This window comes from Pavona decussata, unplaced genomic scaffold, assembly GCF_977016875.1.
Source record: "Pavona decussata unplaced genomic scaffold, jaPavDecu1.1 SCAFFOLD_98, whole genome shotgun sequence".
Lineage (NCBI taxonomy): Eukaryota > Metazoa > Cnidaria > Anthozoa > Scleractinia > Agariciidae > Pavona > Pavona decussata.
The window spans coordinates 3695912-3711559 of record NW_028145514.1 but is presented as its reverse complement, the minus strand read 5'-3'; the positions used below and the strand labels follow the sequence as shown (position 1 = coordinate 3711559).

Genomic DNA, 15648 nt, shown 5'->3' with positions numbered 1-15648 from the left:
GGACAGTTTTCCTTCTGAGATGGGTGTCACTTGAGTGTAGTAACTGTTAAACACAGGGAGAAAGTTCTTCATCTAAAAACAACATTTAAAACAAGTAAGAAGGATAACTCACAGAGAAAGAGGCAAACAGATGGGATGTATACTAATAAGTGGCTAGATGTCATACATGTAAAGCACATGTCAAAACGCAACAACAACAATAAAAAGAAACAAAGTACTGCCAGGTGACCCTTGCAGTGGCAAAGTCACGGATGTATCCTTCCTCTATCCTTCCTCTGTGGTGAATCCGGAAACGCCACAAATGTATCCTTCCTCCGTGTAAACAGGCCATCAGGGGTTGTGATTTGAGGAGGTTATCAGTTCAGTTACGTTGCTTTTAATTCTCAACAGAAAAATGAGATGCCATAATTTCCATGTGACTCAAAAAGGGTGCAGTTCTCATGTGAGCTGTTAATTGAAAGTGATTATTTAATTGGAAGTTAATGGATTGTCCAGACATATTCAGTATTAAATAAGACTTACATAAGTCCCTTAGTCCTAATCCCTTCACAAAATCCATAAGAAGCACCATTCTTTAAAAGCAAACAATGCACTAATTGGGTGAACCAGTGGAAGCGAGAAGAACATTTAATCAGTGCAAGAAAAATCCAAGAACAAATCTTTAATTTGCCTTTTAGCTTCTGTTTGCTTAGCCTCTGATCTGTGAGTTGGTAGAGCTTCTGTAAGGTTTGCACTTATTTATTTTTGTTTATTAAATCAATTCCAAATTACATTACTTTGCACAGGACAATCCAATGAATCTGTGGTCAGCTTAAACCAGAATATGAGATTCCTCGGAATAAACCGCCTAATACATCAGAGATAGTTACTTGTATTATTGCCAACAAGGGAAACTTCAATTTTTCTCAGCATTTTATTATTTGTGTGGGACTGTGTACAGTACTTCCGAATATTATAAATCGAAATGTTTTGTCTGTTTGGCCGTAAGCGTGTTTCTGGGCAACGGAATAAAGCCGAGTCAGAGGCACTTACCTTCGAAACTGAGAGCTACATCACTCCTGACTTGTGCTAGTACAAAGATCAGAGTATGATTTACTCTTCGTTCAGTTCTCCTCTGAGATGCCAATGATCGCCTTGGCTTTTATGGAGAGCAAGGTAGCTTATTCAGTTGGAAGAATTGAAACACTTCGCGCAATATTTCAACATCCAGTTTCCGAAAATATTTCAGGCGCCTCCTTTGATGAACGTTTATCCAAATCGCTAATTCTTTGCGCTAAACTGAATGTACTTTTCATTTATCGACCAAATATTGACATTATTTGTTTCTTTACATAGCACGATTTCAAGCGTCTCACCGGAAGTAATTATAAAGACCAATGCACAGAAGCGTAGGATTTTTTACCTTATAGCGCATCAAGTTTTCGACAGCCAATGAAAAACAGAGATAGTTTTGGCTGGTCCCAGAGCCACTCGTTTAACAATTAAAAAGAAAAAAACCTTGGAGCTCTGGGGACGAGAATGAATTTTGAGTGGAAGACCACCTTTCATTCCCCGCATAAATCGTATTTCGCATAATTATATCATTTCGCAGCTGATCATGCCACATGCCATTCCCCAAAGCCATTCCTCTTTTTACCCTTAACGGGTTGTGCTTCTCCGTATTCATTGTCATATTTGCTGGAGGAGTGTTTCATCGTATTCGGTAAGTAAAATGTTCCTCTTTTTCGCAATGATGTGGGGCAGAATTGCTTTCTCGACTTATCGCAGTGTTCAGAGCGTGAATCTCGGCCGGATAAAAGGATGCGGTCTACTGACTGACATGTAAGATGAGGGTTCTGACGCAGCTCCGACAACCAAACCAGTTTCGGGATGGAACTGGGCTCCCAGGTTCGCCTCGTTTCGGGATGAACAGCTTGGTTGTCGGTGCTGCGTCCAGAACCCTCATCTTACATCTTTGCCCAAGGGTTTTTCGTATCGAAGAAATGTTGCACTCGCTGCGCCAGAGTTTTGCCCATCGAAAAATGTCTGCACCCGCTGCGCCAGAGTTTTGCCCATCGAATGTCTGCACTTGCACACATAGTACGTGCCAGAATTTTTTCCTATTGAAGAATTATCGGCACCGGTATATAGGCCAAGATGGCTGCTGCAACATCCACGTCCAATGTTCTGCGGTTGTTTTACCGGGGGGTAACTCAAGCGGAAAACAGAATCCTGCCTCTTGCGTCGGCAGAGCCGCCAACCCTTTCCAAGGGTATTCAAAACCTCCCACCAGAGCTTTGGGAGAGGATTCTCAAGGATTATCTCGCTATAAAAATGAGGGAGCGAGCGGATCTAGGCTGGGACGAGGCTCATGTGGCGATTTTAGAAGCCCCTTTTTGCGAAGAACGAGAACGAATCGTAAAGGTCTTGTTTTGTTCAAAATACTATATTTGCGGCCGAGATGGGCTCTGTTTCCATGTGTTTCAAAAATGGAGTCTATCCCGGCTCACCTTTGCTTAACGTTCACGACTACGACGAAATCCAAGGCGCAACATGTCGATAATTTCGAAAGTCGATAGACGTAGATCGTTGCATGTCGATCGAATTCGATACTAATCAATCCAAAAATGTCGGAAATCGATAAAAATTGATCGCAAGATTTCTTGTGATTATCGATTTTGATCTATTTTCAATGTTAGAAATTGGATTTGATCGATTTTAATCGACAAGTATCTGAATATGAAAAAGATGTATTCCCAGGAGATGACTGCAGTCGAACGCGGACAAACGAAGTGAGAGGCGATCGGCCATAACAGCAAGACTTTATTAAACTTGAATTAGCACACTCTATTAGACAAACAAAATGAGGAGCAGCAAAATAACTCTATTCACATCAAATCTCAAAAAAGCTCTTGAAAGTTCGTTGTTTTTAGATAAACGCGGCTTAGGGAACATCAGTTCGGATTATATTAAGAAGAACGAATCGGGCAAAATCGAACGGTTTAGCACGGCTGAACGAAATAATGTTTACGTTCTAATTCGCTACGCTCAAACGAACGTAAATTAATTCCCTCTTGAAAACATAGATAACTAAATACAACAAATTGATGGCTGGATGCTTATTCAGATTCACACCAACAGTCATAATAACACAAATAAACTGAATCGGACTAAGTAAATGCTAATTTACAAGCCAAGCTGACTTAGTTACTTGTAAACGCTTAAAAACATCTTCGAGAATATAAATATCTTTCGCAATATCAGACTTCCACCGTCCGTGAAGCTTGAGTACCCTTTCTGAAAGATTAGGATAACAACTAAGGGCAGAGGTGACTCCACCAGACCTTAAACTATGAAGACCGTACAATTTATGATCCACCCCTAATTCCTTAAGATACCGGTACTCTTTAAAGATTTTTCAACATCTGGTACATGATAATTTAACTCTATATAACATGTAAGAATTGGTGGGCTTAAAAAATCTTACTGGACGGAAAAGAGCAACTGAAATGAAAAGATCAATGTTACACATGGAAATATACTTTTCCAAAAGCGCAACTGGGCAATACTCGCTATTTAACCTCTTAATATAAACATAATAACCTTCGCGATAAATGTCTTTTTTAGCCCTGGGAACAAACACTCTAAGATAATCAGGACAAACTTCAACAGATGTACGGGCGCGCGATTTTACAGCTCATTATAACGAAAAAACTCCGCAAAGCCTAACGAGCTCAGATAAAAGCAACGCGTATGTCCTTAAGATTAGCAGAAGCATCAGCAAACTTAACGAAAATAGTCTTAATAATCTCAGCAGATAGAGGCGCCTTTTTAACACTTACTGGCTTATCACGCCTAGCAGCCTCCAACAACTTATGACAAATAGAACTATCCAACGGATTAGCGCCGTTACCTAGACCGGACGAGTGAAACCACTTAAGAGCTGCGTGAGTCATAACTATAGAAAGAGGCATATGAGCACTTATAAACCTTAAAAAAATAAGCAACCATAAACGCAATAGGAAAAGGAGGCACCGGCCGAACCCCGGGGAAATTACAATATTCAATAAACTTCGAAATCTCTCTCTCGTATCTCTTCGTTGTAGAATCCGCTTTAGACCTCAGCAATATGGAAATAAGCTCTCCTAAGTCTGGCTTTTCACTAACCGGGTATACACCTCCAACCGTGGTCTGAGACAAATACCTGTAACGAGAAAAAAAAAAAGAAATAACAGAAAATATGACCGCCAAAACAGTCACATGCTGCAAAAATACTTCTGCCGGAACATGACAAAACGGCAAGCGCTTCCACGAAAACATTGTAATAATACCAATGTAGGCCAGTGCCTCTAATCCACAAAAAACATTGTGACAATACCAAACTCAGGCCAGTGCCTCTTATCCACAAAAATCATTGTCACGGTAATAATACTGAATCAGGCCAGTGCCTCTGTCCACTGAAAAATACATGGACAAGCGTCCTATGTAAATAAAGCTAAAGAGACTTTAGAAAACTTCATACGAACAGCCAAGGTGAACCCAGTGAACCTATCACTACCCAAAAACGAGTTGGTGTTACGCCCTTGCTCTGAGGCAGTAGCACCAAAACACTTACAATCTACTACAAATCTAGAAAATTCCTAGAAATAATGGGCCAGAAATATGACGAAGGCCAAAAGGGCACGACTATAGCGACAATGGCCCTGAAAACGTGCAAATAATGAATTATAGCTCTAGCAATAAGGCTTACGGGAAGAAAAGACGAGGCAATTCTCACCATCCAAATTTTGCACGAAAAAATCCACCCCGCTACAACCTTCGTTCCAACATCTAGAGAAAAACTTGGAAACCTTGTTATTATAATAACTAGCAAAACAATCCACTGAATGAACCTCCCAGCTTTCCTCTAAGGACATGAAACAATCGGCTGAAATCTGCCAATCATCTATATCAATGATACGACTAATACGACTAGCTCTCTCAATTTTAGTGTGAGGGATCCACTGGACCTCTAACTCTATACCATTATTGGCGCAGAACTGAAAAATCTCCACCGCAATAGCATGTAAATCACTTCTCATACTTCCCACTTGTATGGTTTTATATGCACTTTGACTATCAGAAAACCACTTCACATAAGAGCCTATAAGTAAGGATAAAAATAAATGAAAAGCGAACAATATGGCAGATAACTCCCTCCACGTAGAACTTCTTCTACGTTCTTCCAAATCCCATTGCTTATTACAAACTTGCTCGCCATTAATATCTAGGTAAGCACCACACCCTGTGGCGCTTGCATCCGAATATACTACATAATTAGACATTCTATACGGAGAATCCGAAACTACCCTACAATTCAGTTGCTTCAAATTAGACATTATTAATATCATGCTCGGTCAAGCAGGGAAACCCCCTTTCATTGTTTTCATTCGAAGCATTGACGTCACAAGATAAGAAGCAGCTGCCTGATTTTACACCCAAAACACATAAAGTTTCTTTTTTATTTGCTAGATCAGGTTAGGTGGCACGTTAAAGCGAACTGTGAAGAGTGGAAAGAAATCCACCCGTTAATTTCCATTTCGCCTAGACATTCTGAAGGGCTCATGAAATTCCGAAACGCTCACGAAATGCCGAAGCGCTCATAAAATGCCGATCGGTCAGTAGCTTTTTTTCACAGCCGATCGGAATTGGAGGAAAGGAATGTGGGATCGACTGAATTTTTAATGAAGAACGGATTAATTTTGCCGCTCGGTTGTTATTTTAGCTTCTATCATCGCTTGAATCACCTGGTTTTTGAATGAACGAGAAAAAAAATAACCACAGCGGGCCGAATTTGATGAACAACGAATTATTTTACCCTCGTTCAGTGGGTTCTCACGAGCTTCTTCTAAAGCTCTCGCCACTTCTCTGACCTCAGCCAGCAAAGGCTCGACACCGAAGCGCCGCAAAGCAAGAAAGCAAACGGCGAGTCCCAACGCAAGCATTTTCTGTCAGCTCTTCGTATAACTGACCAAAAAATTCAGCTCAAAGCTTCGTGTCCTGCCTCGAGTTTTCTTCGGTACCCCTCCTGAAGCTCTTTGCGGACCTCGGACGGGATGTTTTCGACTTCCGCGGGAAGCGAGCCGTTTTTTGTCGGCGGCTGAGTTCGAGCTCGCAAAGAATCTTTGATTTCGTGATACTTCTGATTTTCGCGCGTGATATGTTGAAACTTCTTGTGGGAGACGATATTTTCGTCGACACCGCGAGAAACCAACCCGTCGATAGTGTCGCGCTTCGAAACGACCTGCGAGTGAATCGTGGCGTGTTTGTTCACTTTTTTTTTCACTGAGCTTCTTGTTTAAAGAGCTCAATACAGTGGCAGCAGCGCCGAACAAGCCGCAACCCCCTCGATAGGAGCTCCGACCACAACACCTACACCGGTCAGCGAGGCCGCAATCGTGCCTGAAGAGAGAAGGGTCGTCAAACCCCCGAGAGAGATCGCAGCGACGTGAACAGTCACTTTTCGAACTTTTTTGTATTTTTTTAGGACAAGCCTGTAGTGATCGACTTCACCGGAGATTTCCTTCTCGACTTCACTGATTTTCGCAAGGCGGAAGTTCTCTGAGCCGGCGGTGCACTTGGCAACACATTTGTGGAAGACATGGCTATAAAATCCGAAGATTTTTTTAATTAATCCGAAACGTGAAGTGGTTGACCGCGAAAATCAGATAGCTTCCCGCCTTCATCTTTGAACAAATTCACCCGTCGAAACGTCACGAAAGCCTTGGTATTCTGCCGTTTGATAGTGGACCTTTTCAAACGCTACCCCTCTGATGTAGAACTTTGCAAAGAAGGGTTGATGCTTTCCCATTCATCGAATTGCGTTCCGGATCGATCAAATCGCAGTGAACAAAGTAAGTGGAGAGTGCTGTGAGCCGTTTGACGGATATAATTATCTTCAGGTCGCGGGATATGCCAAGAAACCTGACCAGGTCACTGTCGAGACGGATTTTTGTCCCCTCCAAGTTCTTAATTGCCATCTCTCCGACAGTCGTATTTATTTCGGTGGTTAATTTTACGTCTCGTTTTTTGAAAAGATTTTTCCATTTTTTCTAGGGCGTAATGCCCCGCAGAAACAGTAGTGGGAGAAGTGACACCACTCAGATCGAACAAAGAAATTTGTCCATCACGCTTCAAATTTAGCCACGAATTGAAAAGCGAGCGGGAAAGAAGCCTGACAAAAGACGCTTTCGGAGCTGGCTCGTCAAAATAGATGGTGTAGGGGTTCGAATTAAGTTGTATGCAAAGGCGAAAAAAAACATTTCATTTAAAAAAATCGGTTTTTATATCACCATGGACTTCGAGCACGCTTTCTTCAGCCAAAGGTGGGCTATTTCGTGGTATCAGTCGAATGAGACTGCCATGAAAAGCAAGCTCGCAAAGCATTAAAGGTGTGGGCAGCCTTTGACAAGAAGTACCCGAACGCCGACAAGAGCAAATTTCTCGCCAAGGTCTCTTTTGAAAAAGACCACACGGCGACGGCGGACATTTTCTTCAAAGGCGGCGGCCCCTACCTGCTTCAAAGCGTGGTAAAGTTGGACAGCAAATTTTGGTCGCAAGCAATGAAAGACGCTCTCAGGATCGACAAGCACGTTGTTGGGTTTCCACACGAGCTGTCACCAAGCGGTCTAAAAGGTAGCAGCGTTTCAATTCCCGCCATGCCATTTTACAATAAAATCCCGAGTCTGAAAGAAATTTTCAGCAAACCGATCAACATCTTCGTGACCCCAGACCAATTTTTAACGACAAAGTTCAGAGAGATTTTTCAGCAGACCAAACTACACACCGTTCAGGGCAGAGTCGAAAAAATGGCTTGGTGGACCGATCATGGTCTATTGGCCGCAACAGCTCAACTTTGCAATTTGGTGCGCGACTATCAGCTGCGGGCTTTCTCGCGAAATTTTCGAAGACCACCCCGACAATTCCACCACAGGTCACAGCTGTCTACCGGTTTCACGTCTATTTTACTGCCAGGCGGATCCTGTTTCAGATGGGTGGGATTCAGAACTTCTCCGCCTTTCCCGATGACCCCACGTTCAACCCGAATGACAACAAGTATGACGAGGCGTCGTACCAAAGACTCTGCAGCGACTTGGGGTTGACCACAAAACCGACTTCTGGTACACCTTGGGCTTAACCAGTCGATTGAAGCGTTCGTTTACTATGTTTTGGGGTCTCAGGTCAACGTTTAAAGCAGCATTCTGGACTCGGGGGTCGGGCAAAAGAGGCGCGGACCGAGTTTCTTGTCCTGGTTGAAGATGTGATCCGTCAGCCTGACCTGACAAAGAGCGTGCAGCGGTATCAGCTGGCGGTGGACAAAGCCAAGGTCATGCTGAATCTCGCCGTGTGCCTGGGCGCATGGCTGATGCCGGGGCGGATGGTCATCAACGCAAAAACCACAGTCGGATACAACAACCAGCTCAAGCAAGCCGGCGCTGGGATGAAGCTCGGGATAAACCAAGGGGTGAACCAGAGCACAAAAAAAGAAGGCCTCCAACTGATGGCCAGGAGGGAACCAAAAGTGAACCCGCCAAACAGCAACCCCTCGAATCCGAACCACAAAGCCGCAACAGAGGCACAAAAAGGCCTAAAGCCTGCAGCCAAGACAAAAAGCCTGACTCCACCGCCTCAAACAAAGTAGCAAGAAGGAGAACCGACTCCAGCGGCTGGTTCCGGTAGCTAGTCTCACGACATGCCGTTGTCGCTGTTGGCGTGGTTGCGGTTGTGGGCCTGTTGTTCTTTTGGCTGCCTGTTACCGCTGCTTTTTGATATGTTTCTCCATCACAAAGGCCACGGCGGCCAAAATCAGCAGCCAGGTGTGCTCTGGCAGAAAACCAATGGCCTTCCCAGCGGCTTTGAAGAGGAAAACAGCGCTCGACCCGAGCAGCTCCGGAAGAAGCTTAGCCGTTTTTTTGGCGAGGTCCAAGGGTCTTCAACCCGTTGGTGATGGAGCTGACGACCACACTGATCGTGACGCCTGCGGCAAGAAAGACAGAGGCCACCGTCATGCCGTATTTTTTGAAGATATCTTTGATCCTCTCCCGAAGCGGTATGGCTCGTTCTCTTTCCTCAATCTTTGTTCTTTGTGCGACTCTTTCCTAGGCAGCCACTCTTTCGAAAGGAGAAGTGTTCTCATCGTCGATGAGCGCTATGTCTTCTTCATTTTGGCGCCGGAGCTCAGCCTCTTGTTCATTCAGTTCATCGAGGGGTTTCGTGGTGTTGAGCCTTTCTTCAAAAGTGTTTCAATCTTGTTCTTTCGCAGAGAGGGCGCCTCTGAGTCTGTCAACCCGCGCTTGTTCCTTTTCTTTGTTTTTAACCTGTTTCTGAAGAGCCCCGAGCTCTCTTTTTTTATTTTCAAGATCACCTTGGAAATTCTTTTTCAGTTGCTGCAGTCTTCGCAGCTCTGCTTCACTTTCAAGATTCGAGCCATGTTCTTCTTGATGTGCATCAATACGAACTTGCAATCAGAGATTCAGCGTCTGACCCAAGGGATGTTTTGAACTTGTCTGTGCATTTTTTTGAGAGGACCCCTGCCATCTTTTTTGAAAATTTAAGTCTCACAACTCCTGTCACCGAACGAGACAATTTTTGTCTCATTGCCACTCTTTTTGCTGAAACCGATTGGGCCCAATTTTCCGAAGTCCACTTTGGGGAACCTCCTTTTTATGAATATTCTTTTGCTCTGGCCAGCATCGCCGGTTGGTCATCTTTATGAAAAAGCCAATAAATTAAGGGATTTCATCAAAGCACGTGCCTGGCAGCTCACCTGTTTGTGATGCCTCGTTTCCATCTCAATGTGCTCTCCCTGAGGCCCGGGGGTGGACGTGGAGCCCTGCACAAAAGTATTTGTTGCGTCGGGGCTGTGGTCCCTATCGTCATTGTCTTCATCGCGGTCACCCAAACTCAGATCGTCCGGGTCAAAAACGTGGTTGTGAAAAACGCCTTCTGCCATGCAATCTGCGATCTGCGCTTCTATTTTCCAATGAAAAATGTTTCTCTACGAATGTAATCATGTCTAAGCAAGAGAACCTTCGCCCAACGCACACCGAGAAAAATCTCGGCGCCATGAAAGCCAAGCGTGCAGTCAAGCGCATCACTTTTGATCGAGGCGAAGCCAGCCCCAGCGAGACGCTGTACGTTTTGGTCCCCAAGCTGGATGAGAGCAAGGTCCTCGTACCCAGCTCGCTCGAGCTGCTCTTTGACATTGACTTGACTGGCGGCCACGACAACAACTTCCTTGTGCAAAACGTCACAAGCGCGCTGGTTGACAAGCTGGTTGTGAAGTACTCGGGCACCATACTGCAACACACAGTGGAGTACGACATCTTTAAGATCTAGGAGGACCTTTTCCTCTCGCAGGAGGAGCGGGACAACTTGCCGCTCGAGGGCATCCATAGCGAGGACCTCTCCAAGATCCGCTCAGGGGCGGCGGACAAGAAAACTTCTAGTGGCAACGTGGAAAAAAAGCTGAAAACGATTTTGAAGAAAAAATACCGGAGTCTCTTACTCCCAAGCCCTCTTCAACTATCTTGTGTTTGGGTTGATCCTCGCCCCAGTTTCCCAAGTTGTAAAAGGCTCAGACGTCACCAAGCTCAAATACAAGCTGAAAAACATCCAGCTCCAGTACGAAACAATCAGAAGCAAGGCTCTGGCGGACGAAGCGTACAGCAATTTTTCCACTGGCAAGGAGGTCCTTTACCACCACGTGATGCGAGATGCAGTGGTCCCCTTTGCAAAAGGCACCGAAAAAGGGATCAACCTTCGTGTCAATCCACAAAGGCGGCTGCTTAAAGGTATTCTTTTGCTGTTCGTCAAACCGTATGTTGCAGGCAGCAGGGGCTCATAACAGAGCGTCAGCCTACACTTGACCAAAGTCAGCATCACGGTCAACGGCTAGCCCAACATGGTGTACAACAACACCATCGAGGGCAAAGACATATGGGAAGAGGTCCACCGCTTCTTTGGAAAGCCTAAAAAAAAACAGCAACACATAAACTTCGCAAAGTTCTAAACCGACAACAAGTTCGGGCTGCTGATCGATTTGCACTCCATGGCTGACCAGGCCATGCATGGCAGCGGCACCTGGCTTGTGAACACCAAAGAAGGGGTCCAGCTTGAGCTCGAGCGTAACGCCAGCGGCTCGGGCAATGTAAAATGCCACGTCTTTGTCATCAGCGATTGCAGATGAACATTCTGGGGCACAATAGTAATCTGTGCAATACTAATATAGCAATGGAGCGGAGAAACATCCCGTTCAATGCTCCCATTATTGGTCCTACGAATTCGGGAAAATCTCAGTTCGTGGTGGACCAGCTTCTCGGCCCCTTCCGCTAAAATTTCGATTACATCACGCTGATCTGCCTGACATTTCAAGTACAACACGACCCTTCACCAAATATGTGAAAATGACCCGTAAATGTTCGTCTTGATGTTCGAGCAGCACAAAGTGGAAATCTGGCTGAAGATCGTCTCCCGCCTTTTCGAATACGCTCTTGATCCTCGATGACTGCGCTGCTTCGAAAGATGTGAAAGGGCGCACGGGCCAGCTGGTGAATCTCGGCTTTTCTGCCTGCCACGCCGGCCTCAGTATGTGGGTGCCGGCCAAAAGATGACGAGCATTATGGCTTCCTTCCGGGAGAAGGTGGCGGTGATTGTTTTCTTTCACACCCCTTCAGCCAAGACCACGAAGGCCATTTTCGATGATTTCGCCGGTGAGCTCTTCTAGGGTGAGTACAAAGCTCTGATTTCAAAGCTGAAATCGCAGAAGTTAGCTCATCTTGTGTTCTCTCTTCGCCACCCTTTTGAATTTGTTTAAGTTAGAAAAGTTGAAGCCGCTTCTTTTGGTGGAGCTTTGCGTGACAGCCCAAAAAACGGCTGCGATGAATACTAGTCTCTAGCAAGTCTGCTCTTGAAGAGCCGGTCAAACACATCATACAAAAATGCTTTTCGTTTCTGTCTTTGGCCTGATTGAAGAGCAGGGCGTTCACGCGCCTCACAAAACAGTAGAGTTGTTTTTCGTCCAACTGACTTTTTGCTCAGCCTGTGGACAATGATGCAGTCGTTTTCCCATCCAAAGACATTAATCGCAAAGGGGTTTGAAAATCGATACGTTCATAGTTGATTCCATCGTTAACCAGATATTTGCTTGGCCTTTGCGGTCCTCTCCATCGTTTGGTGGAAATAAAGAAGCTCTGAGTGCCCACTTCAGACATTCGTTATTGCTGTTACGTACGTACGTTGGTTATCGCTTTCTTGCTTTTCAATTTTTGTGGAAGATTCAAGTAAGTTCCTCTGCGCAATGGCTGATAGCGCGCAAAGTTGACGTAAGCGAGCATTATTCTTTCAAGAACCCATCCCGATCCTTTTGCAGACCAGGACTCAATTTCACCCTTTACTGCGTCAATAAATGTGTCAAATTCTCTTTCGATCTTGTCCTCCTCTTGTTAGTTGAAGGCGTGGGGTTAGTTTTCTTGGAAAAAGTGCTCCATGTAATCGGTTGTTACGTCATTTCTTTCGATTAAAAATAAAAACATCGCTTTCAGCCCAAAGCCGACTTTGATTCTTCGCAACTTTCTGATTTTATTTTCAATGAGATCGACGTATTTTGCCTTGTTTTCACTCGCAAACGCAAGAAGATCTTTGTTGTTCGGATTTTCTTCGGACAAAGACATTCTCCAAACACGAAGCCATTCCTCAAGGTTATTTCGGACCACCAAGAACGTATCATATGTCACAACCAAATCATGTCGTAACGGCCGAGGCGGGTTTCTGTTTTCCGCCTCAGTTATCCCTCCGTAAAACATCCGCAGAACATCGGACGTGAATTTTTCGGCACCCATCTTGGCCTATATATCGGTGCAGATATTTCTTCAATAGGAAAAAATTCTGGCGCGTACCGTGTATGCAAGTGCAGACGTTCGATGGGCAAACCTCTGGCGCAGCGGGTGCAACATTTCTTCGATGCGAAAAACCCTGGCGCGCACATGTAAGATGAGGGTTCTGGACGCAGTTCCGACAACCAAGCTGTTTATCCCGAGGCGAGGCGAACCTGGGAGCCGACTTTCGGGGTAAAACTGGATTGGTTGTCGGAGCTGCGCCAGAACCCTCATCTTACATTTGTGTGGTCTTAATTTTGCAACAGGTTTAGGTCGCTTCTTGCAAAGTGGACCGAAACTGGCGAACAGTTTTCCTGTTTTCACAATGATTTCGGGAAAAATTGCAATATGTTTATTGCTTTATAGAAGTGGAAAGTTTCGCTTAGTTAAAACTACAAGGGAAGAAAACATGCTGAAACGGTTTGTTTGACTCTAAAGCAAAGAAATCGGTAGGGTCTTCGTTTTGCAGAAATGCCCATCTCGAACTACAAAATGAAGACTCTCGCCAAAACGCTTTGTTCGACTCTAAAACTATGAAATCAGTTATGTAGTTTGGGATGGGCATTTCTACAAAACGACGACCTTCCGATTTCATTGTTTTAGAGTCCAACAAAGCGTTCCAGCACATTTTTTCCTCCTGTAGTTTTAGTTGAGATTGAAGTCTTCGGTCTTAATTCGGTCTTCGGTCTCCGTTTGCGGTAGACACCCGCTTTCAATATGCTAATTGGATCTAAATATTCAAAATGTTTATCGCTTCAAAGCCTTGGGATTTTCGCGTAAAGTACAAGAAAATACCTCTATAATAGCTTGTAAATAGTGATTTAGTAGCAAGCAGAAATTAATAGTTGATCATCTACGGTAGCACTGTTACTTCAATTCAGTGTTGGATATTTATCACGTTTTGTTCACACGCTTTTGGTTATCTGCCCGGCGTAGCCAATCGAACGAATCCGAAAGAAAACTACATCGAACTCAATCGAACTCCAATCGTTCGATTGTTTTTCAATTGGCACGGCAATCGAATAAAATCAAACATGAACTTTTCGGTGAGTTTGATTTCGTTCGGTAGTAAAACAAAACGACGAAAATTGATAGAAATTAGATATTGGTATTGATACCCGGCATAGTAAATCGAACCCAATCGAACTAAATTTCAATCGAACTCAATCGAACTCAATCGAACTCAATCCATGGATTGAGTTCGATTGAGTTCGGCAATCGAACAAAATCGAACTCACCGAAAAGAAAAAAAATCAATCGAACCAAATCGAACGAATTCGTGATTTGTGTAAAACAGGAAAACATTGAAAATCCCTAACCATCTTGGAAGCTCGAGTTACTTCAGTCCGGAGTGTAGCGCACGTGTTTTACGTAAACGAAGAAATTACGCAGAAATGGATTCAGATGCGCTGTGGATTGTAAGCTTCAAATGCGTAGCAAAAAGGCTACCAGGAATGCCGCTTTGACGTCAAGGATGGCGAATTTTTTCAGTAATTTGCTTGTATTTTTGCATAAAAGTAACCCTTCGATTTGTCATTCAGCAATTGTAAGTTAGCTAAAAAAGGAAAGGGTACGACAATTTCGGAATACGCCCGCGGGAATAATGATAGCTTTGTTCTGTTCTGTTCCGTTCTGTTTTCTTAACTGCCGTGGACAGTTTATAAATGGGGTTTCTGTTATTGAAAAATTGTAACAAAGTACAAGAAAAACCTGCTTTAATGGGCTTGCTTTTTGGTTGCTTTGTGTAGGTTTACCAGAGCCAATCGAACTCAATCAATTAAATTGTGTTCGATTGAGTTCGGAAACCGAACTCAATCGAACACAATCAGATGGATTTAGTTCGATTGAGTTCGATTTGTTCGATTGAATTCGATTTGTTCGGAAATCGAACTTTCTGAAAGTCTGGTGTTCGATTTCGTTCGATTGCCGAACTCAATCGAACTCAATCCACGGATTGAGTTCGATTGAGTTCGATTGGGTTCGATTTTCGAACGTTCGATTTACTATGCCGGGTTGATAGAATCGAATTATAAAACAGAGAGATTTCCCTCTTATAACTTTGTGAGCCAGATGTACTAAAAGAAAGCACTTATTGTTTTATTGTTAGCAAACATCAACGGCACAGCAAACCAAACTGCCTTTATATACCCGGGATTACACTGACCAGTGATTAAGTGTCAAGTTTCCTATTCATGAATTTTTCAGAAGCGTTGTTTTTATGAAAATTATTTGGCATCGGATTTCCATAAAAACACACGGTTATTTCAAGACGTGTCTGCCCACTCGTCAAAAGGGCGTTGAAAACCGAGAGAAGGCCTATTGTACTGGTCTTGATTTTTATGCCCTGTGACATAATTGTAAGATGTTACCAGCTCACAGCTGAGATCGAATACTGAGCTTGAATCCTTTAGTGCGCGTAACGCACGATCGAGCTATGAATCCGGCATTTCGTTAGGTTCTTTAGCAGGAAGACTAGACGTTTCTCTAAACCATATATGCTCTCTTGAGTTTGGTCAGAAAAAAAAATGCAATCAGTAGTGTACAGTACCAAGTGCAATACCGAGCAATTTGATATCCACGTTTTGTGGTCAAGCTAGTCCAGCAGATCGTATTGCATACAGTTCAAAACCGTAACAAAATGTTACCGCAAAAATACATTTGAATTTGTAAACGGTGGCAGCTCTTGCCGTCCAATTAAACTGAATTTTGTCATTTTATGATATTTGATTTTCTGTCGGAAAACTTGATCCCTGAT

At 43.9% G+C, this 15648-nt stretch overlaps 1 protein-coding gene and 1 pseudogene across 2 annotated transcripts in view; one reads left to right on the top strand and one right to left on the bottom strand.

Moving 5' to 3' along the window:
• Nucleotides 1–15648, top strand: part of LOC146472735 (vesicular inhibitory amino acid transporter-like) — a 30524-nt gene that overhangs the window by 12426 nt on the left and 2450 nt on the right. Inside the window, exon 1 of one of the 2 annotated variants that reach the window (XM_085119453.1) lies at nucleotides 1582–1702. The exons of the other annotated variant lie outside the window; for it this stretch is intronic. The gene's annotated coding sequence lies outside the window, so the exon portion shown is untranslated. Of the gene's footprint in view, nucleotides 1–1581; nucleotides 1703–15648 lie in introns of those variants that run through there. 2 annotated transcript variants of the gene reach the window in all.
• LOC146472736 (uncharacterized) lies at nucleotides 3161–5357 on the bottom strand (annotated as a pseudogene).